A 26,037-nucleotide genomic window follows, 5' to 3' on the forward strand; every position below is an offset into this window, starting at 1 on the left:
TTCTGTTCTTGAGCTCACTTAAGCTACGACATTATCCTTTTCCTTTTCTTCCAAAAAGCAACGATAAATAGTGCTTGATTTATTTGCCAGCTACCTGTTTTCCTTAATGATGTTTGAGTGTTCCCTAGAAGCAGAGTTCAGTACAGTAGATTAAAAATCTTTATTAGTCATTGCACAAGATAACTTGAAATGATCCCAAATTTTATAGCTCATATGTGAAAGAAACTTGATAGGGTCCTCCTAAATTTGACAATAATTCTAATAATTTACATGACATCACCAAGAATGAGTTGTAAATGTGAAAGAAACTTTTCTAAACTTCCAACCATAAAGGACAAATTTTAATTAACTGTGCTAGAGGAAAGACCAAATTATCTTTTGATTCTCCCACATGAAGTGGTGCTAAAAGAGGATGCAGCCAGAGAGAGAGGCAAAGAAGTATGACAGAATATTATAGATTATCCAGCAGTTAATTACTAAAAAACATTCTGTTACTTTTCTCAATTTTGTGATGTATGTGGTGTTTGTCAGCTTCTTTAAAAATTTGTCATGATTTCTTTTCTTTTTGGAAATAAATACTCATGTTCATAGTTAAATTTGTAAGTAGTTGTATTGTTGTATTCTTTGACTTGAAGACCGCCAAGGTAGAATGTACTTCAAGCTCCACAAAACCTGGATCTATTTTTGCTTTTATTTAAAGATTGGCAGCTGAGCTAACATCTGTTGCCAATCTTGTTTTTATTTTTTCTTCTTCTTCTTCTCCCCAAGGACCCCTAGTACATAGTCGTATATTCTAGTTGCAGGTCCTTCTAGTTGTGCTATGTGGGACGCCACCTCAGCATGGCTTGACGAGGGTGCCAGGTCCACACCCAAGATCAGAATGGGTGAAACCCTGGGCCGCTGAAGCAGAGTACGCGAACCCAACCACTCGGCCACGGGGCTGGCCCCAACCTGGATCTATTTTTGATTACATTTTCATCTTTGTTGAGTATAGAAAACAATTTTATTCGGTATCCTAAAATAATCAATTTGGTATGGGAACTGGTAAAATAGGTGGTGTTTTCTTTTACTTTGAAGACTATTATTTCTTATGGATGCATTAACAAAAAGTGACAAAAACAAAATATGAGGTTATCTATCTGTGACTTAAAACTATTTTGTACATAAAAATATTAGTTTAGTTTTTTTCTGCTCTAAATTTTTTTCAGCTTTATTGAGGTATAATTGAGAAATAAAATTATAAGATATTTACAGTATATAAAGTAATGATTTTATATATGTATACATTGTGAAAAGACCCCCCCATCGAGTTAATTAACAGATCCATCACTTCAAATATTTACCTTTTTTGGTGAGAACATTTAACTTCTACTCTCTTAGCAAATTTCAATTATACAGTACAGTGTTATCAACTATATGTCAACTATGTATTAACAATGAACTGACTCTGATAGGACAACATTTTAAAACTCTTTTCTTAAGGAATGATGGCTTAAATAATCCCTGAGGGTTTTATCTTTGATCTGTTGCCATTAAATTGAGGTGATCCCATAAGCACTCATCATGCAACAGGTTCTAACATGTAAAGTAACAATTTAGAAGCTGATATAGAACAATCGAGAATAGAAGTTTAATTTTTATGCATCATTTCTTCAGGAAAACACATCACGAGAGGAAATAGCTTTGAATAAGTTCAGTGAGGGTTGCCATTTAGTTAATTAACTCAGCCATTTTCATTAGCAGACTCAATATTGACTTTAGAATAACGTGTGCTTAATTTCTTTCAAGCAATGAATATGTATGAAACATTGTCAAAGGTAAAGGAAAAATTAAGACAATATTAGGTAAAAAATAAAAAAATTAAGTTACTGAAATATGTCTGAAAATTACATGGAATACATCCATGAACTTATATTCAATTGCAGTACATTCTTCCAAACTTTTAAAATATGACCTTGGCATAGACACATTATTTCAGCTGCTTAGCACAGGATTTGTAATAATCTCAATTTTATAAGAAAGTGCATTTCTAAATTGGTTGGAGAAGACTAAAACAATGCATAAATCCAATGCACTGAATATAATTTTCTGCTTCAATTGACAATCTAGTCTTTTGAAAAACAGGCTTACTTTTCAACCTTTTTTGGCCATATTCATTTTATGTGCCTTCATATTAGAATAAATAAAATCAGCAGGCACCTATTGATTTTTGGAGGGAGAAATCTCATCTGTAAGATTAAAAGAAAGTGAAGTCCATCAAAACCAACTGAAGAACAAATATGGGATGAAAATTGAAGAAAGTAATAACAAAAATAAAGGGTAAATATAAATATAAATATATTTCTGAAATATGACAGTGATTTTCAAATCTGGATTTTGTGTCCCTAAGAGTTAAAAGGGAGGAGGGCCTATAAAATCATTTTTAATTTATTTTAATTATGACAATAAACATTCCATAGTGCAATGGTTTATTTTCTTAACCATAATTTTAGCCAGATCCCATAGGAGAATCAACCGGGTAGGGCTTTTGTTTTGTTTTGTTTTAATATGCACACCTAAACTCCACACCAGAGGATCTAATTCAGTAAAGCTGCAATAGAGTTCTGATATCTAAATCTAATTTTTATAGTTATGATTTTTAAATAGGTGCCTAGATCCCAGTAGTATAAATATCCCTGACACAGTCCACACAAACTGCAATGTCTAATAATAGTAAGAAAATTAGACTATATCTATGTTAACATTTTGTTCCCATTTTCAATCTGCTTTCACCTCAAATTCACTAAGTCTAAAACTGAAAGCAAGTGTAGTGTAGTAAGACAAATACCTTAAGAGGTGGAAGGCCTTGGTTTAACGGTCTGCTTTGCCACTTGGGAGTTATCGGATCTCAGTGGCCTTGGGTAACCTCCTTAAACCCACTTCCTGTTTTGTAGAACAGAGCCCATAATTCTTGTAGTACCTGCACTTCCCAGTTCCCTTTCACCCTGCTTCCTGTTCTCCCATACGTAATTCTCTCCGGAGTCTCCATGTATCTCACATCATAGCGTCTCTTACATCCAGCTTGACCTTTCACATTCCCAGAGCAGGGCGCTAGTTCAAGCCCTTATCACCTGGGCTGTTGGAAAAAATTTCAGGCTGGTTTGTAGTCCTCCTGTCTCCATCTGCATTGACACCAGATGGAGTGTTCTAAAACAAAACTTAATTCTTAACAAGGAGTGCCTCTCCTCTAAATGGATTTACCAGGGTTTCTTGTATGGGTATATAGGGAAAGGTCAAACTACCTATGCTCCTCTAAAGATTCTGATGCACTCTACCAGGCAGACATACCACCTACCCAGCAGAGCCAAGGCTTTCCTTCATGAACCATTTATTGGGGAAAATAATATAGTAGATCACTTAATTCCCTGATGTGGACTGATGCTAGCAGCAATTGAGCCTATTGTACTTAATGAGACAGAGTGGTACTCAACCATCATTAATGACCACCATGTCTCTTACTCAGAAGAGAAAGATTCAAGGTCCCTTAGCTTGGCAGTTAAAGATTTTCAAACTTCTGCCCAAACATACCTTTCCGGTTTCTAACATGATTACTTGACTGTATTCAGGTGCAATCCTGATGTAATATTTTGATTACAATTTGTCCACCTGAAATCATCTTTCCCCTTCTCTTGAGTGCTTCAAATCCCACTTTAGATGGGAGCAATGTCTTCACGAGGGCTTCCCTTAATAGTGTGGTCCAAGGCCACTTTGCTTCTTCAGTAGCACATTTGAGAAAATCTTTGTCCATGGTCATCTCCTGTATTACTCTGCTCTGTTGCTATCTCAACTCCCCACATGATTAGCTTCCCAGCTAGACTATAAAGTTACGGAGGGCTCCTAGAGGGCTAAAAGATTCCTCTCTTCTACCTCACTGTAATCTATACTCTTTTAAGGTATCCGTTTAGCCTGGTATCATGCACGTTATAAATGTTCAATTATTTATTGAATGAATAAACCCAATGGTTTATTTTTCTAATGAATTCATTCTGAAAACTAATATTTCTGTCAGTCAACAATCAATCAACCAACTTCACACTAACTTCTCTTCATTAGAGATGACTAGCAGCCTTACTATCAAATTGGTGATTATTAAGACTGGCAACACGATAAAATATTCACCCCTTAACTCCTGTTCTCCAAGGTTAATTCTTTAAACCTCTTTTGATACGCAAAGTTCAGCGAGAAAGTGAACAGTCTGTCACTTAGCAACATGCTGATCTTAAACAAGGTCAGTTAACCTTGCTGAACCTGGATTTCTTTCTCTGAACAAAGCAGATAGTATCAACCTCCTACAACTTTTGTGAGGCTGAAATGAGCTAATGCATGGGAAACACTGTGAAATATATACTGGTTTACAAACTGTGAAGTTCTGAAGAGTTTTGAAGATGATGCTGCAGCTGATGCCACTGCTGATTAAACCAGTGAGTTGAGGTCAGACACAGAAATATGAGGGCAGTATTAATTTGCTGATTAGGTGATGAAAATTAGTTAACACTCAGATTTAGCCACTAATAAATGTGCTGCTAGAAAATGTGACTGATTTTTATACCACAATCACTCAATAATAATTTGCTGAGCACCTTCTGGGTATCAAGCATTCCACTATAAGTCCAAAAGAAATTCAAGAACTATATCCCTTATACTTCTGGTTCTGCATCTGTGTTGTTTTTCTTTTCGAGTTTGTGACTCAACAAGTGATTTTTTTTCCCCCTTTAAGGTTTTTGTTTGCTTCTTGATTAGTTACATGAGGCAGAGGTTTTGAATAGAAACCTATTCCTGACCAAACAGAATAACTCAATTCTAAGTAACTCAGGGGCTCATATATGTGGCAGGGTTAATCTAATTTCTTTTCCACTGAGAAAACTGCTCAAGTTATTCTCTCTCTCAACGCTGTTTACACCACTGTTTATCTAGAACAAGGCTGTCCAATGGAAACATAACGCGAGCCATGGGTGTAATTTAAAATTTTCTACACATTAAGCAAGTAAAAAGAGACAGATAAAATTAATTTTAATAATATATTTTGTCTACCTTAACTCAGCCAAACTGTTATTATTTCAACTTGTATTCCATAAAAGAACTATTAATGAGATATTTTATTTTTTATGCTATGGTTTTGATACATGGTGAGTATTTTATACTTGCAGCACATCTCACTTTGGACTAGCTGCATTTCTAGGGCTCATATGGTATGTTAGCGGCTACCATATTGGACAGTACTGATATAAAAGGAAAAGTTGGATATTTTATCCAAGTTTTTGTTCAAATAAAAAAACTGATTAGGGGACGGCCCCGTGGCCGAGTGGTTAAGTTCACGTGCTCCACTTTGGCGGCCCAGGGTTTCACTGGTTTGAATCCTGGGCACGGACACGGCACTGCTCATCAAACCAGGCTGAGGCAGCGTCCCACATCCGACAACTAGAAGGACCCACAACTAAAAATACACAACTATGTACTGGGAGGCTTTGGGGAGAAAAAGGAAAAAAAACTGATTAAACTTTGAACACATATAAATTATTTTTCTTGATCTCTTACTTTGATTATTTTCCTCTCAAGAACATTTGAAATATTATAAAACTAGCCGTATCCAACATATTGAAGCTCTCGTTTTAAACACATGGAAGATGAGAATCTTTGCCACAATAAATACGGCCCCATGCCATCCCCACTCCAAAGTAGTAACCTAGTTATTCAAAATATATATATGAAAATTCTTCAGTAAATACTGAAAGCAAATGTGAGCATAAATCTGTCTTATTCAAGGCAAATGTATATTTAAAATTACATTATAGATGAAAAATTATAGCTCTACCTTTGTCAGTTTTTGACATTTCTATTTGCAATGAAACTTCATCAACAGAGGCGGAGCTCTTCATGGATATAACAAGAATTTTAGTAACTAGAAAACAGTTACTTCAATATGGAGTCCACAACATAAATGAGAGCATAAAATAATTTCAAGGATATCCTTAAATTTCACTAGGAAATATTTGTCATAATACCCTTGAGAAAATAACTGGAAATTCATGGGCATTTATTTTATGGAAAGAAAAACACCATATACTAAATCTGAGAGTTTAAATTAGCATGAGAAATTTTGCACAAAAACTAGATGAGTTTGACTCACTTGTATTTTGAAGCCTTGGTAGTTCCAACCCAATAGTATCTAGTAGAGAAAAACATCATCATAATCCAATGCAAATCTTGCTTTTGACAACCTAGCTTCCTCTAATCCCATATACTTTCCAAAACATAGAAGGATCAAGTTCAGTTTCTTGAAATAATATATTATTGCACCCAAAAGTGTATGACAAACATTCCCCTAATGCTAAAAGTGGTGTATATATAAACACAAAAAATATCTTTTGGGAGGATGCTAAGTAACTAGCTGTATTTTCAAATGCCAATAGGTGAAGGGAAAGAATCTATGGTGGCAGACTCTAAGATGGCGCCCAGTGATTCCCACCTCCTAGTGTTTATGCCCTTGCATAATCCCCTCCCTTGAGAGTGGGTCAGACTTGTGACTTCCAACAAATAGAATACGTCAAAGACGATGAAGTGTCACTTTAGGCTATGTCAGATTGTGACTTTTGTCTTTCTAGCAGTCTTTTTCTCTTGCTGGCTTTGATGAGGTTACTGCTATGCTGGAGAGTCACATATAGCAAGGAACTGAGGGTAATTTCAGACAACATCAAACTGAGGACTTCAGTCCAATAACCCATAAGGAATTAAATTTTGCCAACCACCATGTAAACTTGGAAGCAGATCCCTCCCCAGGTGAGCTTTCAGATAAGGCATCAACCCTGGCTGACACTTTGAGTACAGCCTTGTGAGAGACCCTGAGGCAGAGAATCCAGATAAACCAAGCCCAGACTTCTGACCCACAGATATCTTGAAATTATTTAAAATATGTATTTTAAGTCACTACATTTGTGGTAATTTGTTATATAGCAATAGTTAGCTAATACATAACCTTACATACTTGTTAAGACACAAATATAGTAATACTTATAGAAATAAAATGGTGGTGAAGTTGTATGGTTTTCAGTATAGGAATATTGCAAGTATAGGAAAAGACCATATTTTAGTGAGTTACTGGGAAATGATGGCTACTTTTAAAGTTTCAATTTCAGAAAGAAGAGATCAAATATATATTCAGATTAAATGAGAAAACCATTAAGGTTTCACATATGTTCTTACATTTCTAACATGCCTCTTCAAATTCTAAGAAAAACAATGATAAAGATGAATAATATTGTCAATCATCTAGTTTTATTTCAGCATTTTACATTTGAAGCAGACAAGTTATCTTTGTGCTGTTGCTATTTCAAATGGTCCTTTAACAAATTCTCCACAACTTCCTGGAGGCATGAATGCCAAAATCTGTTAAGCCTGCTTTTAGGTAAAATGTTGCCTCAGAATCAGGAAAAATTTTAAACTTGGTTCTTCAGGGTATTCTCATCTGTTTCATACAATTTACGTGTTAAATTAGAAGCATGGTTTACTTTGAACTGTTTGTTAAAACACTTATAAGAAGTGTGAGAGAATGGAAGGAAAGTGGAGAATTGCCTACCTTGTTCACTTCAACAAGTATGAACATAACTGCTAGCAAAAGATGAAGAGAGATTTCAGGTGAAAAAAAAAAAAGAACAGAAATTACAGGGAGAGGACAGAAGAAAGGGAACAAGAGAAGAGATGGAAAAAGAGAAAAGGAGATCAACAGATTTTAAGAGGATAAGATGGAAGAGTGGAGAAGAAGGAAAGAATACGTTACAATTTGGAAATTGAGGTGTATGTACTCATATAACACTGAGGTGATGAAAACATGTTGGAATTAACTTCTGAAAATTGTAGAGGAACATACAATTTAGAAGTGAAAAGTAGTAGTTCCATGCCCTTTAATCTAAGGGATGAGTTTGAGGTTTTTGAAATACATGAAAAATCACAATATGAATTTTAAAATGATACATAAGATCTTAACTTTCTAAAACTAAATCGATCTTTTTTCACAGCCTAAACTCCATTCTATAAAACACCAACCAAGACTTATACCAGGTCTTACAGAAGGTTCTTCATGAGTTTTCTGAAAAAGTTATTTTTTTCTGACTCCTTTTTTTCCATCAAATTGCACACTTCCATCTAAGACAGATATTGAGAAATTTCATCTCTCTGGAAGGTTTTGAAAGTGAAAGACCATAATTCTTTTATATTGCCAGGAATGACACAGCCCTTGATAACTGAGTAGAAATATGTCATATATGTAATTTCAAATTGTTTTTAAAGACTATATCCATTCTATCATTATTTTAACAGCATGCTAATATTGAGTAAACACATTCTTATTCAAATGTTTAGTAAAACGTTACAGTGATCTTCCCCAGAGTAACGTCAGTTGTCTATTCTCTATGCACACAATTAATTTGAATTTTTTCACAAAGCAGCTCCATTGCTTGCAGTAAAATCAAGCAATTCCCCTCCCCACCCCAAACATACATTTTACCTTATGCTTATATCTGTTTTTGTTTATAATCTCAATTTCAGGCCCATATGTTAAACTTAGATGTTCTAAAATAGGACATTTACTCTGAATTCCATTTCCTTCCCTGTTGTGGCCATATTTTCTTTGGGAACTCAGGATGCAGGAGATACAGAAACAGAAAAAGTCAGAGAGGAAAGAATCAACATCCTTTCATCCTAACATAACATAAAGTTGAAATGCAATTGACACGGTCACCTCCTAAGGATTTGCATATAAAAGGCACTTGCCTTAATTTGTGTCTCCCTAGAAGTAGACCCTGTAGAAAGAATTTGAACTCAAGTAATTTTGAGATGTGACTCCAGGACACATCAATGGTCCTGGAGAAGCAATGTGGAGAAGCAAAATAAGGAAAATAGCGCATAAAGGGTGTGTTATCAAGCAAGTCACCACTTTGGGCAACTGAAGCTTAATACTGCTTGGGAACTCTAGGAGAAGATAGAGGAAGCAAACCTTGGAGTTATCATACCTGAAGGGCAAGGGGGCTGGGGTATTTATCCACCAACTGCTGTCTTAAAGAGGCCTTACTTCCCCTACTTGTCTGCCCTGCCTGCAGAACAAACAGAGAAAGCCCTGAGCAAAAAGAAGCAAGTGCTGGTAGTTGGAAATCAGACAGCATGTTTAGGAATGGTTAAGCGCTGAAGGGATGTATGTAGGGGCACTGATAGTATCTGCTACAGCAAAATAGCTTTTTTTGTTTGAATGACGTCTACAATCTGCCTACCTGTGGAAAGCATTAACACAATGTCATAATCACTACTCAGTTTCATTAGTTGGCCAAAATATCAGGTCCAAACAATGTTATGGATATTAGTTGGTCACCTTTTTTTCCATTCATCTATCCATCTACCCATCTATCCACCTATCTACCTATCTACCTATCTAAAACCCTTTTTTTCTTTTGGAGAACTTTCTACCTTCCTACCTTCATTGCGTTGCAGCTGCAGAGTTGGGTTGAGAGTTGACCACTTCTAGCTGCTGGAGCGGGGTCTGATTTTGCTCAGGAATGAGCACGTGACTTAATTCAGGCCAACGAATTTCAAGGAAATCTTTCTTGGATGCTTTGAGAAAGAACGTCCCTGAAGAGAAAGTCTTTTGCAAAAATAGGTCCTGAAACTGTTGCAGACAATTTTTGCCACCATAAGGGGAACCAGATGAAGTTGATAGGTTGACACAGAAAGGCAGAACCGAGAGAATCGTCAAAAAATGGAAATAGACCCTGAGGACATTTATTATTTAAATCAGTTAGAGACAGGTTTTTCTATCACTTGTGGCATTAAGAGTACTAACCAATTGAATCAGTTACCTACGGGTGTATTAGTTAGGACTAATCCTCCATCAAATATCACAGAAGGTGAAAATTCATGTTATTTTAATATAATTAATTTTCTTACTCATATCATAAAATCTCTTGGTTAATGTTAGCAAATAATATTTCTCTTTCATTTTTCTAATACCTATAAGCCATATTTTGTGATCCTATAATGTGGAATAATGTGTTACAGTACTAGTTCAATCATTATGTTCTGAAAGAGAGAGATTTTTAAATTTGCAGTTTTGGATTAGAGCTCTACAACAGCCAAAGTGTTTACTATTTTGAGAGGATGCTGGTAAAATAAAAGGTTAACCTAACAGTACCTGCTGTGCCTACATTGGCAAACGGAAGGAAATCACACAGATGGTGGCATTTGCCTGGGAGTTTACTGCCAGGGGTGTCCTCTCAAAGACACATGAATTGGGATGGAATTTCTACCTTTTCCTAAAGATACGAATGCAGATTTTTTGGAAAAAATTATTTTTGCATTCACGTTATAAAAATCACCACCAACACCACATTATAAAAATCAACATCACCACACACCACAACCAAATCATCAATAAATTTAACAGTGAATATTTATTGATCCTTTCGAATGTGGCAGTCTAGCAAGAAATTTAGATCTGTTCTAGACTGCTATTGGCTAGTCTTAGGTTATTTTTCTTCTAACAAAGGGGAAGCACATAGAATAGTACCTGACGCAGTAAACTATCAATAAATGTTATCTATCATAACCTAACACAGCCAAGACTCTTGAATTCTCTTAGGGAATGGGGAAGACTCCCAAACCGGATTAAGTTAAGTTTCTTTCTGGACAGTCCAGTGCAGAGTTAGTATAGATGTATAAAGAAATAAAGGAATGATACAAACTGAATGCCTGACACACATGAGGTAGAAAGTAACGAATGTAGTAAGAGAAATACTGCTGAGGGCTTCAGGGTAACAGGAAGACAAGATAGGTCTTGTTGGGCTTCATGGAGGTATAAAGGAGTGGTCAGATTTGGAGACTTGTGATGTAAGAGAGAAGGAAAGAAGGTAGACCTTCTAGGTGGACCAGACAGGGTAGAACAGGCAAGGAAGAACGCAGGACAAATGGGAGGAACATTGGGCAGTCTCACTGGAATGGCAGCCTGAGTGAAAATGACCAGTGGGAGAAAATATTGGGAGAGCCAGAAATGGATTGCAGAGAAGCTGGAAAACCTAGACTAGAAATTTACCGAGGAACTTTTGCCCTTGCTGAACCTTCAGCATCCCCCTAAATAGGTAGAAACCTTGCTTGCCAGTGATTTTGTGACTAGAAGATGCTCTTGTTGGAATCAACCAGGCATTCCAGAAAAGTGTGTTGGTGGTTCCATAACACAGATTACATTCATACTAATGGCATATCTGAAGGGCTTGAGGGGAAGGCAGATTAAAGCAGAAGCTTATAATGTGTTACTATTTCCCAGTTTTGCCACTGTTTAGAAAACTTTTAGGTTTTCAGCTCTATAGGAGTAATACTTAAAAAATTAATAATAGCTGGGGCCAGCCCGGTGGCGTAGCGGTTAAGTGCGCACATTCCACTTTGGCAGCCCAGGGTTCGCCGGTTTGGATCCTGGGTGCAGATATGACACTGCTTGGCACACTCATGCTGTGGTAGGCGTCCCACATATAAAGTAGAGGAAGATGGGCATGGATGTTAGCTCAGGGCCAGTCTTCCTCAGCAAAAAGAGGAGGATTGGCAGCAATTAGCTCAAGGCTAATCTTCCTCAAAAAAAATATTAATAATAGCTAATATTTATTGGTGTTTTACTATGTACCAGGCGTGACTCTAAGCTTATGTGTGTTATATCTCAGTCCATTTTTGTAGTGTCATTTTGTCCCTATATTCAGATGAGGAAATCAAGACACAGAGAGACCACACAGCTAGTAAGGAATGTGTGGTAGGATATTTGGCAGCCCCAGTGAATTATGCCTCCCAGAATCCATGTCTATGCATAGTCTTCTCTCATTTTCACTGAGCTTGGCCATCTGCCTTCGCTTTGGCCAATGAGATATTAACAAGTGTGATGCAAACAGAAACTTGAAAAGTGCTTGAACACTGGTGTTTGTTCCTTTGGAACTCTTCTTCAGGGAAACCAACCGCCAAGCTGTGAGGAAGCCCAAGGAGTCACACAGAGAAGACCAAATGGAAAGAGGCTTCTGGCCAACAGCCCAAGCTGAGTTCCTAGCTGGCGGCCAGCACCAACTGCCAATCATGTGAGAGAGGCCATTTTAGACTTTTCACCTTTCCCAGTGCCTTGGTTGACACTACGTGAAGCAGAAGAATATTGTGGTCAACTCTCAGAATCAAGAGATATAATAAAACTTTGTTGTTTTAAGCCACTTTTAGGATAGTTTGTTATATATCCTATATATATATCTATAACTAGAACAGAGTGAGACCAAAATTGGAATCAAGCAGGCTAGTAACATGTAGAACTATGCAGAAATAAAAATCAATAGAATTCCATTTTTTAATTCCTTGAAATAAATATTCTGCATTGCCTAAGCCAGACAATGTGATGATTATTGGGCTCTCTCACCTTATCCTTTCTTTCTTCCTCTTTCTTGCTCTTATGTGAATATACACAAAATCCTTTCTGGTGACATTATCTTTGCTTTCAAGAACAAAGAATGGCCTTATTACATTTATGGACATTATTACTACTCTTTTCACATTTTAATTAGCACCAAATTGTAAGAAAAATAATTATGTAAATTGTTAGTGCAGGTAGTGGCCTCTCTGTCTCCTCCAGGATTAACATAACGACTTTGGGTCCCAGTGAAGAATAAGTCAATGACAAGGTCAGCATCCAGGTCAGAGGTAGAATTAGAGAAAGGAAATATAAACTACTTGTGCATCCAGGGAAAGGCTATCCTTAACCCTGAGGAGTTTGGGTAGGAGTATCCAGAACTAGGGAGCTCAAATGAGTTTTTTTCTAAACCAAATCATAGTATCTATTATGTGTTTCTCTAATTGTTATCTGAAACAACCATTCCTTCCTCTTCTGGTCTGTGTTTGGGCCCCTGTTAATATGATCTCACATTGCCCTTTTTTTTTTTTTTAGGATTTTATTTTTTTCCTTTTTCTCCCCAAAGCCCCCCAGTACATAGTTGTATATTCTTTGTTGTGGGTCCTTCTAGTTGTGGCACGTGGGACGCTGCCTCAGCGTGGTTCAATGAGCAGTGCCATGTCCGCGCCCAGGATTCGAACTGACGAAACACTGGGCCGCCTGCAGCGGAGCGCGTGAACTTAACCACTCGGCCACGGGGCCAGCCCCCACACTGCCCTTTTTTGTGTCACCACAATTTGAACTAAGCAATTATTACTTAGATGGTGGGGTTATGTAGGAAGCAACTTTATTCTTTCTCATCTCTGTCTTTAAAGAAGCTCTATTAAATCATTCTCCCTAGCTTTCATTTGAAATCTCAGTCTGGGCTGAACGGTACGAAGAGGAGGGTGGGAGAGTACTGGATTCATGATCTAGGTCTTACAGGGGGTCCAGTACTTATTATTGTCTTTGGGCCTGTTCTTGCTCCACTGTTAAGATGTGGTTGTTGTAGGAGTAGATAGCGTGACTTTTACTTTATAGGTCACTGGACCCTGAGGAGTCACCTCTGGATCTCATGAAGACAGTAGATAACCCAGAGGCAATGGACTTTGAGCCAGATGCAGTAAGTGAAAGGGACTTTGGGTGGTCTCTTTTGGGGAGGCAATGAGTGTGTACGATTGGTGGGAAAGAGAGAGCATAGATATTTTGGTGATTATTGTGGAGATTTTTAAATACAGCACTATGTCGATGATAGTATAGCTATCTTAGTAGCCTGGGTTCCTGGAATAACTTTTAAAAGCAGAGACTATGTACCCAGGCTGGGCTTTATGTGAAAAAGACACAGATATCTATATTGCTTGAGCCGTTGAAATTTGGAGTCTCTTTATTATAGTAGCTCAGTGTACAACCTAACAAACATAAAAAAGCAATGAGAATAGCTGCATTTATAATTACATAATTAGTTTTAATGTTTGTCTCCTCCCACCAAATGTAAGATTTACAAACACAAGTGTCTGTCTTGTTAATAACTCTATCCTCCTTTCCTAGCATGATACTTGCCATGTTAGAGCCACTTAATAATTATTGAATGTATTAATAAATGAATGCTGCTACCCTCCCAGGATTTGGCATAAAGTATCTTTGAGGATCTTTGTGACCCTCAAGACTATTGGCTTTTGAGAGTGTTGATCCTGAGCTAGCATTATATGAGAGTTAGGACTAGTTGATTAGAAGTATAAATACATAGGAATGTATCCTAATTAAATATCTTACTTTTGAGATGAGTAAGAAACCTGACAGATTACAGGGTATGGTACACTGATTGCATTGATGAACCCCCTGTATGCACATCTCTTTGCAATATCACTTTTAAAGTTCCTACCATCAAGAAGTGCAGCCTATTTCTCTAATCTTTGAATCTGGACTGGCCTTGTGACTTGCTTGGCCAACAAAATGTATTAGAAATGACAGTGGGCCAGTTCTGAGCCTAGGCCTCAAGAGGAGTTGTTCACTTCTGATTTTCTATTAGAATCCTATTTTTTGCATAAGAACAAGTCCAGGCTAGTTTGCTGGAGGATGAGAGTCCAAATGGAGCAGAGGTGAGTCATCCCACCAGAGCTCATCCTAGACAAGCCAGGCCCCAGTCAACCCATCAGCAGACTGGAAATGGCTGAGTGAGTCCTAGCAAGATCACCTGAGCTCTATCAGCAGAACAGCCTGGCTGACCCACCGACTGTGTGCAATAATAAATGGTTATCATTTTAAGTCAATAGGTTTTAGGGGGTTTTTCACCTAACCCTTTTGTAGCACTAGATAACTGATATCTAGGCGAAGGCCAGAAATGGGAGTAAGGCTTAGTTCAGAGTTCTTAAATAATACCGGAGTCCTAAAGCTTTAAAACTGCTAATTTTGAATGAATGTGTAACTGAAGGCAGGCTCAATGTTTTGCAGAAACACCTGTACAAAAATTCATAGCAAACTTATGGAGGTAACCACTGGAGAAGAGATTTTAGAAGGTAGTATTAGCAGACTTAATAGCGGCTAGTAATTACTGGCTACATACTCTGCATCAGCCATTGCCCAAAGCAGTGAAGGAAGGGAAGAAATACCTTGATTTCTCCCCTCCTCCTGCTCTCCAGTCTCCTGCCCATGCCTCCCACTGGCTAAATGTATCCAGTAGCTGGTGGGCAAGGAAGCTTGGAAATATGGCAGGCAGAGGTCATCCTCTTGCAATATACAACATGGAAGGGGGAAAAGCTGGAATGGATATGAGAGGGGCACATCTGGGTTATGAATCCCAAGAAGGGCTATGTTTCAAAGATATAAATAAGTTGAATGTGCTCAGATGTTCTGTGGAAGTCGAATATGCATCCTCTGGGGTTGGATGGATGTGCTTCACACACACCAAGAGACAAAAGTTTTTAGAAAAAGCCTCACCAGTATCTCAGAATACACTGCCTGAATATTCCAACGAACAGGACTTGTGGTCAACTCACACACAGATTCTTGCCAGCCATCCTTTATATCCTTACTACTTCAAGTGTGAACCAAGGCCTAGAGTATTGGCATCACCTGGAAGCCGGCTGGGAATGCAGAATCTCTGATCCTACACAAGACCCACTGAATCAGAAACCTCATTTTAACAAAATCCCTAAGTGATTCATGTGTACATTAAAGTTTGAGAAATGCTGCTCTACATGATGGCACATAGATCCTCTTTCTTACCACCAGTATCAGAGTTTTATGACACCTACACCCTGTAATAGTAACCACAATTTAACTCCTCCTAACAAAGTATTATTGTATATATTGTGTCCTTAGTTCCTCACCGAACCCTGGGGGATGAGCGAAGAAGCCTCATAACACATCATCATTGTAAAAATGAGCAAACAGAGGCAAAACAAGATTATGTAAGTGGCCCATAGTTATGAGCTAGTGAATGGTGAATCTGCATTGGGACTAAGTTATTAACTGCAAGTTTAGTGATCTTTCCAGTGCTGAGATGAGGTGTGGAGGGTGGGAAAATGGAGCAGGGACAGTGATTACACAAACCATTACAATATTTGAGGGCACATTCAGAAGTAACCACTTATGAACCAAGTGAGAAATTGGAAAGGGGTGTCTTAAGAAAATGAACTCTTCATTCAAAGAAGCGATTATTTAATTGTATTGTATTCTAGCTTCGGTATTGATAATTGAAGATGTTAATGTCAACATCTCTTTTAATTATTTTAGTACTTAAAAATTGTTTTCATCTGCTCTCAAACTCTATAAAATCTTAACCGTAAAGTGTCATTTTATTTTCCTGTTTCCTGGGTTGTCTTTTATTTGTCGCCAATGAATGAGTGCCTATATAGTATCTGAAAATTAATTTTTCTCTCTGCCTTCACAAGCATTATCAATGATTCTAGCAGAAAGATACGCATCACTGATATAAATAAAACAATAAGCAGCTTCAAGGAGATAACTGTATTGGTCTAGGATTTGTAACAACAGTAAAAGCAGCAACAAAAGCAATCTTTGCAACAGTCATTTAAATTGTGATTGAGCCGCAGATTTTCATTCTTTTATAAATGTCTAAATAAGTCCAAGAATTAAATTGCCCTATTCAAAATTGTTGATGTCACCCACATCAAGAATAGACAGAATGTGTCACCTTCATAAACAATTTATTTTTAGACTGTGTTTTAGGTATTGTCATCAGTCACAGGTTGCCTATAGGTTGCAACTATCAGGACAAATGGAGTTTTCTCGAAATATCCTTGCAATGACTTTGGTTCCTGGCCCATTTCCTGGTCCATCTCTTTTTCTCCACACTTGGCCAAGCATGCCAAAGATGGACTATACTTTTCCCAGTGATAACTGAAAGTGTTCACAAATTATAACTGCACCACTCAGTTCGAATACTTTCACTTCTACAGCAAAACAAATTGACTTTCTCTAGCAACAGACAATGAAATGGTCTTTTTTCATGTCTTATATAACTAATAACAAGAAAATTAAAAGACAGTACAACAAAATTTGTCCATCAGGTCTTTATCAGTCCCTTCATAACCCACACAGTGGCCTTGCCCTGAACTATAAGGTGGATAAATGAGGGGAATGCTGATTTTGGCATCCAGCTTACTCTCAGATAATCTAGCTCATCCTTCTCAGCTGACACGAGACAGAAATAACATCAAAGAGTGATAAACTCTTTCCTGCAAACCTGGGGTTCCACAGTTCGCTGGTCCCAGGTCTAATCTATCAATCCATTTTCTACACAATAAAAGGTAAGAAACCCATTACAGATCTGTTATAAGCCCTGGCAGGTGGTCTACAACAAAAACGGAATACATCAACCAACCCAGCATTCAGTGCCCCTTTTCCACCGTTTGAAGCACTAGGGGTCAGCTGACATGTATACACTAGTCAAGATTTAGTATTAAATTCTTTTAGGTGCGTAAATAAACACACATCTTGCAGTATAAGTAAATAAAGATTTGACAGAACAGTTTTTGGTATGATGCTGACCTTTTATAAAAATAGCACTCTTATTTTATTTTTGCTTTACTTATTGGCTTTGCATGTGACGTAATAAACAAAACCGGGTGAGAATCCACAATCTGTACTCTTATATACAGCCTTAATCTTCATTTGGCATTTGACTTCAGTTTAAGGAGCTGGTATATGAAACCCTCCATTCAAGGTCATTTCGGGATTATTAAATTATTAGAAAGAAAGGCAACCCCTCTAGTCTCAGGGTTAACATTATATAATCTAGTCATTCCAAGGCAAAGCCACTGCAGAAAAAAAATGAACAACATTTTATATTAACAAGATCTCTTTGTATATCATTTCTTCTTTCTAAAATTCATTGGTCTAGGGCAAACATCTTTGAGCTACTAAAGGACTTCAAAAATGTTACACTGAAGGTCAGAGTTATTACACTTTTCTTCTCTTTTTTCTTTTTATTATCATACCTTCCTTCATTTTAAATTCATTGTGAACAGGGAAGAAAGTTTGCCAAGAAGAGTCACATCTGTTTTTAATCTGAAATTAGTTTACCTTTTTAATAAAGTCTGGGCCACAGCATACTTGAACGACAAATTTTCATACTCAGTGCATACTTCCAGTATGTATATAGTGGAAAACTAAAGTTTTCATATGAAAATGAGTTGTTGCACAAGTATCAGTGCTTTACAATGCATGCTGGATTTTTGTTTGTTAATATTTTTAAAAATAGCATTCCATTGAAATGAACAAATCCACTAGTATTAGGTTGAGGTTTCCTAATTGAACGTTATCTAGCTCCAATGAAACTTTCTACAAATGGTTTCTGATCACTCCACCAAAATGGGGGAAACCAACAATAAGAATGAAGGCAGGGGAAGAGGGCGGGGAAGCAGTGTGGAGATTCAGTTACACTCTGTCTGGATTTCTGAGTTAAAGTCAGGTAAGTATATTAATTGCAAAGATCTCTGGGTTAACAAGGTCATCTTAAATCATGCTCATACTTAAAACATGAAAATGTTGGTGTTCGAAAACAATGATGGAATACTTGAACTTCACAGTGAATGTGAGGAGAAAAATCATTTCCATCATTTTCTAACACATTTTATCTGAAATGTTAGTTGGTCATAGACAATAAGAATAATGAGATCAGTGGAACGGGAAAGCACTGGCTGAAAATCCTCTATGCTTTCCATTAGGGCCTAACTCTCCTTTCTTTCAGCTCTCTGATTCATAATAGTGGCACATATTTCAGCTTTCTCCCCAAGAGCTATATTTATAACTGTTTGATTAAGATGATGAATATTATTCAGCCTTAAAAAAGAAGGAAATCCTGCCATATATAAGAATATGGATCTACCTGGGGGACATTATGCTAACGGAAAAAAGCCAGTCACAGAAGGACAAATACCGCACGATGCAACTTATATGAAGAATCTAAAATAGCCAAACTCATAGAAACAGAGAGTAGAATGGTGGTTACCAGGGGCAAGGGGGAGAGGGAAATGAGAATTGTTCAATGGGTATAGAGTTTCAGTTATGCAAGATGAAAAAATTCTGGAGATCTGCTATACAGCATAGCGCCTATAGTTAATCGTGTATTGTACTCTTAAAAGTTTGTTACGAGGGTAGATCTCATGTTTAGTGTTCTTACCACAATAAAAAAAAAAAGAAGGTGGCTCACTAAGAATTTTGTGCTTTGTCTTTGTGTTTTTCCGTTTAAATATTACCCATAATGTTTTATTAAAGCTAACATTTTTAACCAATTATATACTGTGCCAGATACTGTGTTATGTATTTCCCATGCACTATCTCATTGAATTTTCACCACAACCTGGAAAGTATTTTAGGTATCTGAATTTTAAGGGTGTTAAAACTGAAGTATGGACAAGGTAGGTAAAAGATCATACAGCTAGTGATGGGTTGAACCCATAATCCATAAACCTCACTATTAATCACTATTATAACACAATAAATTGCCTCCTCACAACTCCTATTTACCTTTTATTTGTTCTAAAATGCCTGATCCACCTTCTTGGCATTGCCTGAAGTTTCAATAGTTTGAAAAGTTAACCACTCATTGTTATAAACTTATTGTCATAAAAGAGTGATGAATTTGGTGTTAATGGCAATCAGGTTTCTTGGACAATCTCAACTTCTACACTTCAGTGTAGTGTCAAGGGAGCAGGGCTGCCACTGCTGATGAAAAGATTAGCAGGGATGATAATAATAGTTATTGAGTACTGGGCCAGGCCCACCTCTAAGAGCCTGATGTTTGTTCTCATAATTAGGGTGACCTTACACATAGTTTTTTAATCTTCTAAAGAGGGACATTCAAGAGAGAGAAAGAGGGAGCTATTAAAACTTAAGGAATAATAGGCAAAACCAGGAATGTCAGAGCAAATTGAGATGTACTCATGACACACAACCTAGTAAGAATCCCCATCTCAGTTTGAAACTATAGGTGGCAAAGTCAAGGATGCTTATGTTATAAACTTTTAATTACTACTTCCCCCTCAACTCTCAGCCTCACCCTATTTGGCAACCATAATTACAGATATGAATAGTTAGCATGCCAAGCCCTATGTAATTATGAATGTCCTTTAAATATGGCAAGGGTGGGAACTAATTACAATATGCTTCAAACAGCATGTGGTACATAGTGGTCACGCATTAGATCTTTGTTGAATGAATGATTTAATAAGTGAATAGATGTTACGATGTAATTAATAACTACATAAAAGAAACTTCCAAGATGAAGAATTTCCAAGAAATATCAGGTATATGCTGTAACAGTAAATAGGTGAATACCATTTTCTCGTAAAGATAGGCATATTATCCACAGAAAAATCACTTGAGCTTCACTAAAAAGTTAATAAACACTATTTATCTTGGCATAACTTTTGTATTTAAATAGAGAACAATGCATTCTCAAATAAGTCACATAAGCTTTCCAGGACTCAGTGTTCTAATTTAGAAGGTGTGAGTAATTTAGCTTCATTATGCTCCCTCCACCTATGAGCCTACAAAATAAATGCTCCATCTTTTCACCTTTTCAATTAAGTACAGGAAGCATACAATATGATTCAAAAATAAAGACTGATAAAACATATTTTAGTTCTAAATAATGGGTAGTTGAAAAAATATTTACACATAACACGTAAAAAGAGCCATGAAGAAAGGGGACACAAAGTGGCAAGGACAGGAGAAGATGAAAGAGGGATTAAAAGGTAAAGAGTCAGAGGAAGAGAGAGCATAGGAGAGAATGTGTCACATATGCTATCTGGGCAGAAGAGAAGTGACATATGTGCATATAGAAAAGTAGATTCATGATAGACATAGAAAGATGTCAATTCATAGGCAAAGACATACATAACAGAGAAAGAGGGAGAGAACGATAGTTATGGGAAGAAGCAGAAAGGGAGGGAGAACCCCCTACACCTACACATACATACACACACACACACACACACACAAGTTCAGAGAATCTACAAAGAAATATGAAGACTGAAAAATGTTGAAAACAGAGTCAGATGTGTATGAAGATCATAGAGTGAGACAGAGAAAGACAAACACACAGAGGCTAGCTTTAATAACATTCCCATTTTGTGGATCTTGAGAGCATTATTGTTAAAGATTGTAAGGGTCAAGATATGTATTGGACAAAAATGAGGATATCACTTTACAATCCTCAGGTAGAGGGAGCCATAAATTTAAACTAAGGCCTGTATTTGGCTTTAAAGCAACATTTATCATCTCTGCATAAAGAGAGGCTACCCAGGCCAAGGCAAGTTGATACTTTTGCAATAGACTCCTTATAGGGTCCACCACTCCCTTAAAGGAACAGCTACATTACCTCCAATGGCTGTTTTCTCTATTTAGTAATGAAACATAAAGGTGCCCAAGTAATTGGTAAGATGGCTAACTACACAGGATACAGCATATTAGAGTTAGCTGTGGAGAAAGGCACCTGCCACCAGAGATGTGATAGTAGGACATTTTTCGAGACACTGTGTGTTAAGGAATTGAAATATTTGTATCCCAGCAATCATGACCTACTAGTTACAATTATACCACCCACTCTAGCCTTTGGATGGAGGAGAGGGCTGGAGAATAGAGGGGAAGGGTCCTCATTATTCTTCTCTAATGATGGAGAAGTTGAGGTTGAATGGCTATCAAGACTATCTCTTGATCATCTTGATTATCTTTCTTTACTTCTTTTTAAACTACTGACTTGTGTACTGATCTAAATCTGGTACTGATCATTTGTTTTCTATTCCTAAATTTAAACCAACCAGGATTGGGTGGCATAGGGATCGAGAAGAGACAATTAAATAATTTTTAATATGACTAATGAATAAGATTCCAAATTCTATGACATTTGGTAGCAAAGGCATAGCATTAAAATTATAATTTGGGGATGGGACACAGATATTATGGATGATATAGTAAGATAAGTCTACGCAATATGGTGTCCATAGTTTCAGTTTTAATTTTCCATCATAAAAAATTGACTTTTTATTTTGTTACAGAACAGATAAAACCTTGACTCATGTTTCACTATTCACAAAATTGCTATTGTGTGTTTTAGATAGTTCTCTCATACTTCCCGCAATTATAATTTTTGTGTTCCTTTTTGTGATATCAGGATGTATTGAGATATTGTGGAATATTTTGGGGCATGTCTCCTCCTTGTTCTCTTCCTATGAGGAATGATTTTATTCGTATTGTTATGTGGCTACAAAATTTAATTACTAGGAAAACACATTCCCTCCATATGCAAGTGTCTAATATTAAACATGGCTGTTTTGAAACCATTAAAGGAAGAAACTTTACATTTTCAGTAGGAAAAAAATTCACCTTAAGGTGTTTTACTCTGATTATTCACATAACTGAAAGAAAGTGCTGATATATAAAAATAAGGGAATTTTTTTCAAATACCTAGTTGTTTGAATTATAGAGACCCAAAGACACATTTTGATTTTAATGTCATAAAATTGATACTTATTTCAGTTCATAAATATTTTATCAGCCATGTAAATGATCTGTTACAAGAACTTCAGCATCATCAATTAAAAAATATAATAAATAACCTAACACAATTCAAAACGAAGCCTCTAGTATTTCCTTTTCAAATCATCAACACACAGAAACTTTCCTCAGTATAACTTTTTCATACCTCTTAATTTAGTTGGGTGCTTATGAATAACAAGCAATTCTTTACAGGCAATTGTGCCATTTTTGAAAGAAGCCCTTTTACATTACATGAAAATTATAGTTCTGCAATATCTTCTTGGCATGGATTTGCTCCTGGTTTAAAGGATTACAATTTGCTTTATATTTTGGATAGAACAAAATTAACAAGTATCAAATATGCTCAGTAAGGTAGTAGAAAACTGTGGTCAAAAGTGGATGAGAGGTTTCAAAACATCCTTGAAAAGTGGAAAGCACATTATGAGGAAAGTATATATGGGGACATAAAAAGTAAGGGAGAAGTAGCCTTGGGTACAAGGGCATCTGACCTTGGCAGAACCTGGAAGTGTTTAGACGAATGATGCCATGATGGTTTGGGCTAAGAAGCGGGTTAAAATTGGGGTACTGAAAGTTTGTAGATGGAAATTTTCCCCTGGTTCAAAACTACCACACAGTGAATGGTCTTCTCTTAGCACCTACCTACAAGCAAAAATAAACACAAACCAAAACAAACAAGAAGCGTGTGGTTCTTATCTAAAGAAATTGAACTTGGTGTCTGGAAAGAATTTCAGCAGTTGGTGTGGGTACCTCAGAATAAAGCCCACTGCATTATACAATTTGAAGGCATCTTTCAGCAAAAGAATCAGTGCTCTGACTTAGCACATAGAGTAAAATATCCCAGTCAACAAGACCCACCCAGGTACTTAGACCTCACAGTCTTTCTATTTTTTCATTCTTACATAAAAATATATCAAGGATCACTAGCTGTACAAAGAAAGTCTACAGCCCCAAAAGAGAAAATGACAAGGAAACAAATTCCTTGAAAGCCACAACATACAAAAGCTGACACACAAAGAAATGAAAACTCTAACAATCTCTGTATCCTCTAAAGAAACTAAACCAATTATCAAAGACTTTCCCACAAAAACAATAATTCCATGCCCAGATAGCTTTACAGATGAATTCTTTGAAACATTTTAGTAAGAAATAATACTGTTCAACAATTTCTTCCAGAAGAAAAGAGAGCACCTCTCAACTTGTTTTATAAGACTAGTCTAACATTGCTATCAACACTTGAGACGGCTGTTACAAAAAAAAATTACAGACCATTTTCTGTCATGAGCAAATATATAAAAATTCTAAACATTAGAAAATTGAATCCAGCAATCTATAAAAAGTACAAGACATCATGACTAATAGGATTTATTTCAGAAATCCCAGAGTAGTTTCACAGTCCAAAACCAAAGGCTATAATTTACCACATTTACACAAAGGAGAAAAATCATTTAATCATTTTAATAAATGCAGAGAAGCTGTTTGAATATGTTTAATACTTATTCATAATAAAAACCTTGATAAACTGGGAGTAAGAAGAAATTCCTTAATCTGATTAAGAGGACCTACAAAAAGTCCTACAACAAATATCATCTTTAATGATAGCTTACTGAAAGCTTTCCACCTGAGACAGGGAATAAGCCAACGCTTCCCATTATCACACTTTTATTAAACATTGTTTTGGAGATCCTAGTCTATGCAAAAAAAATAATTAAAATCATAAGGATTCAAAGAAACTACCTCTATTTGACGACACAATTGTGCACATAAAATAAACCAAAATATTCTACAAACTACTAATATTAATAAGTAAATTCAGCAAGGACACTATGTATATGCTTAATACACAAAAATTCATTATATTTTTATACACTAGCAACAAATAGATAAAATTTAAAATGAATTCCATTTATAATAGGAGTAAAACATCAAATGTCTGGGATTAAATCTAATAAAATATGTGCAGGTACTCTGGACTCAAAGCTGTAAAATATTACTAAAAAGGCATTAATGAAGACCCAAATAAATGGCAGGATGTCTCACTTTTCACAATTAGATGACTCAATATTGTAAATATGTTAATTGATCTACAAATTCAACACATCAATATCCTGGCAGGCTTTAGTAAAAATGGACAAGTTGGTTCTAAAATTTATTTGGTAAACCAAATAATCAAAAATAGCAAAGGCAATCTGGACTAAGAAGAACAAAGTTGGAAGGTTTACACTACCAGATCCCAAATCTTTTTATAAAACAATTGTATATATATATATATACAATGGAATATTATTCAGTCATAAAAAGGAATGGAGTTCTGATACATGCTACAACATAGAAGAAACTTGAAAACATTATGCTAAGTGAAATAATCTAGACACAAAGGGACAAATATAGTATGAGTCCACTTACATGAAATACCTAGAATAGGTAAATGCATAGAGAGAGAAAGTAGATTAGAAGTTACTTTGTGTTGGGGGCATTGGGAGGTAGGGGGATGGGGAGTTATTGCTCAATGGTTACAGAATTTCTGTTTGGGGTGATGAAAAAGCTTTGGGAATAGATGATGATGAAGGTTACACACTGTGAATGTAATAAATGACACTGAATTGCACACTTAAAAATAGTTAAAATGACAAATTTTGTTATATAATTTTTACCTCAATTAAAAAAATAAATATACCCAAACCACTGAATTGTGCACTTTAAAATGGGTGAATTGTATGGTTTATGAATTATATCTTGATTAATCTGTTAAAAAAATGCTTGTGATTAAGCCAATATGGTACGAGTCAAAGGACAGACATAATCAAATGGAAGAGAATAGAGAATCCAGAGGCAGATTCATACATAAATGTTCACTGGATTTATGACAAAGTTGTCACAACAGTACAGTGGGAAAAGGGTTATCTTTTGATAAATAGTGATGGATCAATTGATGTTGGTTTTCATTATAAATTCAGATGTACCACTTAGCTTTCAAGACTAAGTATGCATTAATTTGATAAGCATGTTTAAATATTAGATTTAAAAAGTATCCGAGGTAGAAAGATAACGACTCACAAGTTAAGCAACTAAGTAATAGTAATAAATAAATAAATTAATTAATTAAAAAGATACCTTTTGGAGAAGGTTAGCATGCATTAACTACTAAGTCTATACTATAGGTAAGGATAAGTAATTCTGATTTATGATACTTGTTGAACTGGATTCACCACCATCTTGCTTAAAAACTGTCAATATACACCTAAACAATGAATTAATTACTTCATCTCTTTTCCAGTCTAATTCTTTAGAATGATTCCCGCAAAGTAATAGTAATGTATTTTTTGGCACTTGGTCATTCATGTACCATCCCACCATCACCATACTTTCCATCCACAACAAATCATACAGCTAAATCAAATGGTCAGGGTAAAAACAAAAACAAAAACAAAACAACAATCCACATACCAGTCTCCCTGCCACCCACCCCCCCCCCAATAAAGCGCCCAGGAAACAAAACAAACATTTGCAACATTTAACAAATGCAACAGGGGAGATGGCTAATGTCT

General features: G+C 36.3%; 1 protein-coding gene across 11 annotated transcripts in view; it reads right to left on the bottom strand.

Moving 5' to 3' along the window:
- DMD (dystrophin) overlaps positions 1-26,037 on the bottom strand; it is a 2,262,230-nt gene that overhangs the window by 708,823 nt on the left and 1,527,370 nt on the right. The window lies entirely within an intron of this gene.

Source organism: Equus caballus, chromosome X (genome assembly GCF_041296265.1).
Source record: "Equus caballus isolate H_3958 breed thoroughbred chromosome X, TB-T2T, whole genome shotgun sequence".
Classification (NCBI taxonomy): domain Eukaryota; kingdom Metazoa; phylum Chordata; class Mammalia; order Perissodactyla; family Equidae; genus Equus; species Equus caballus.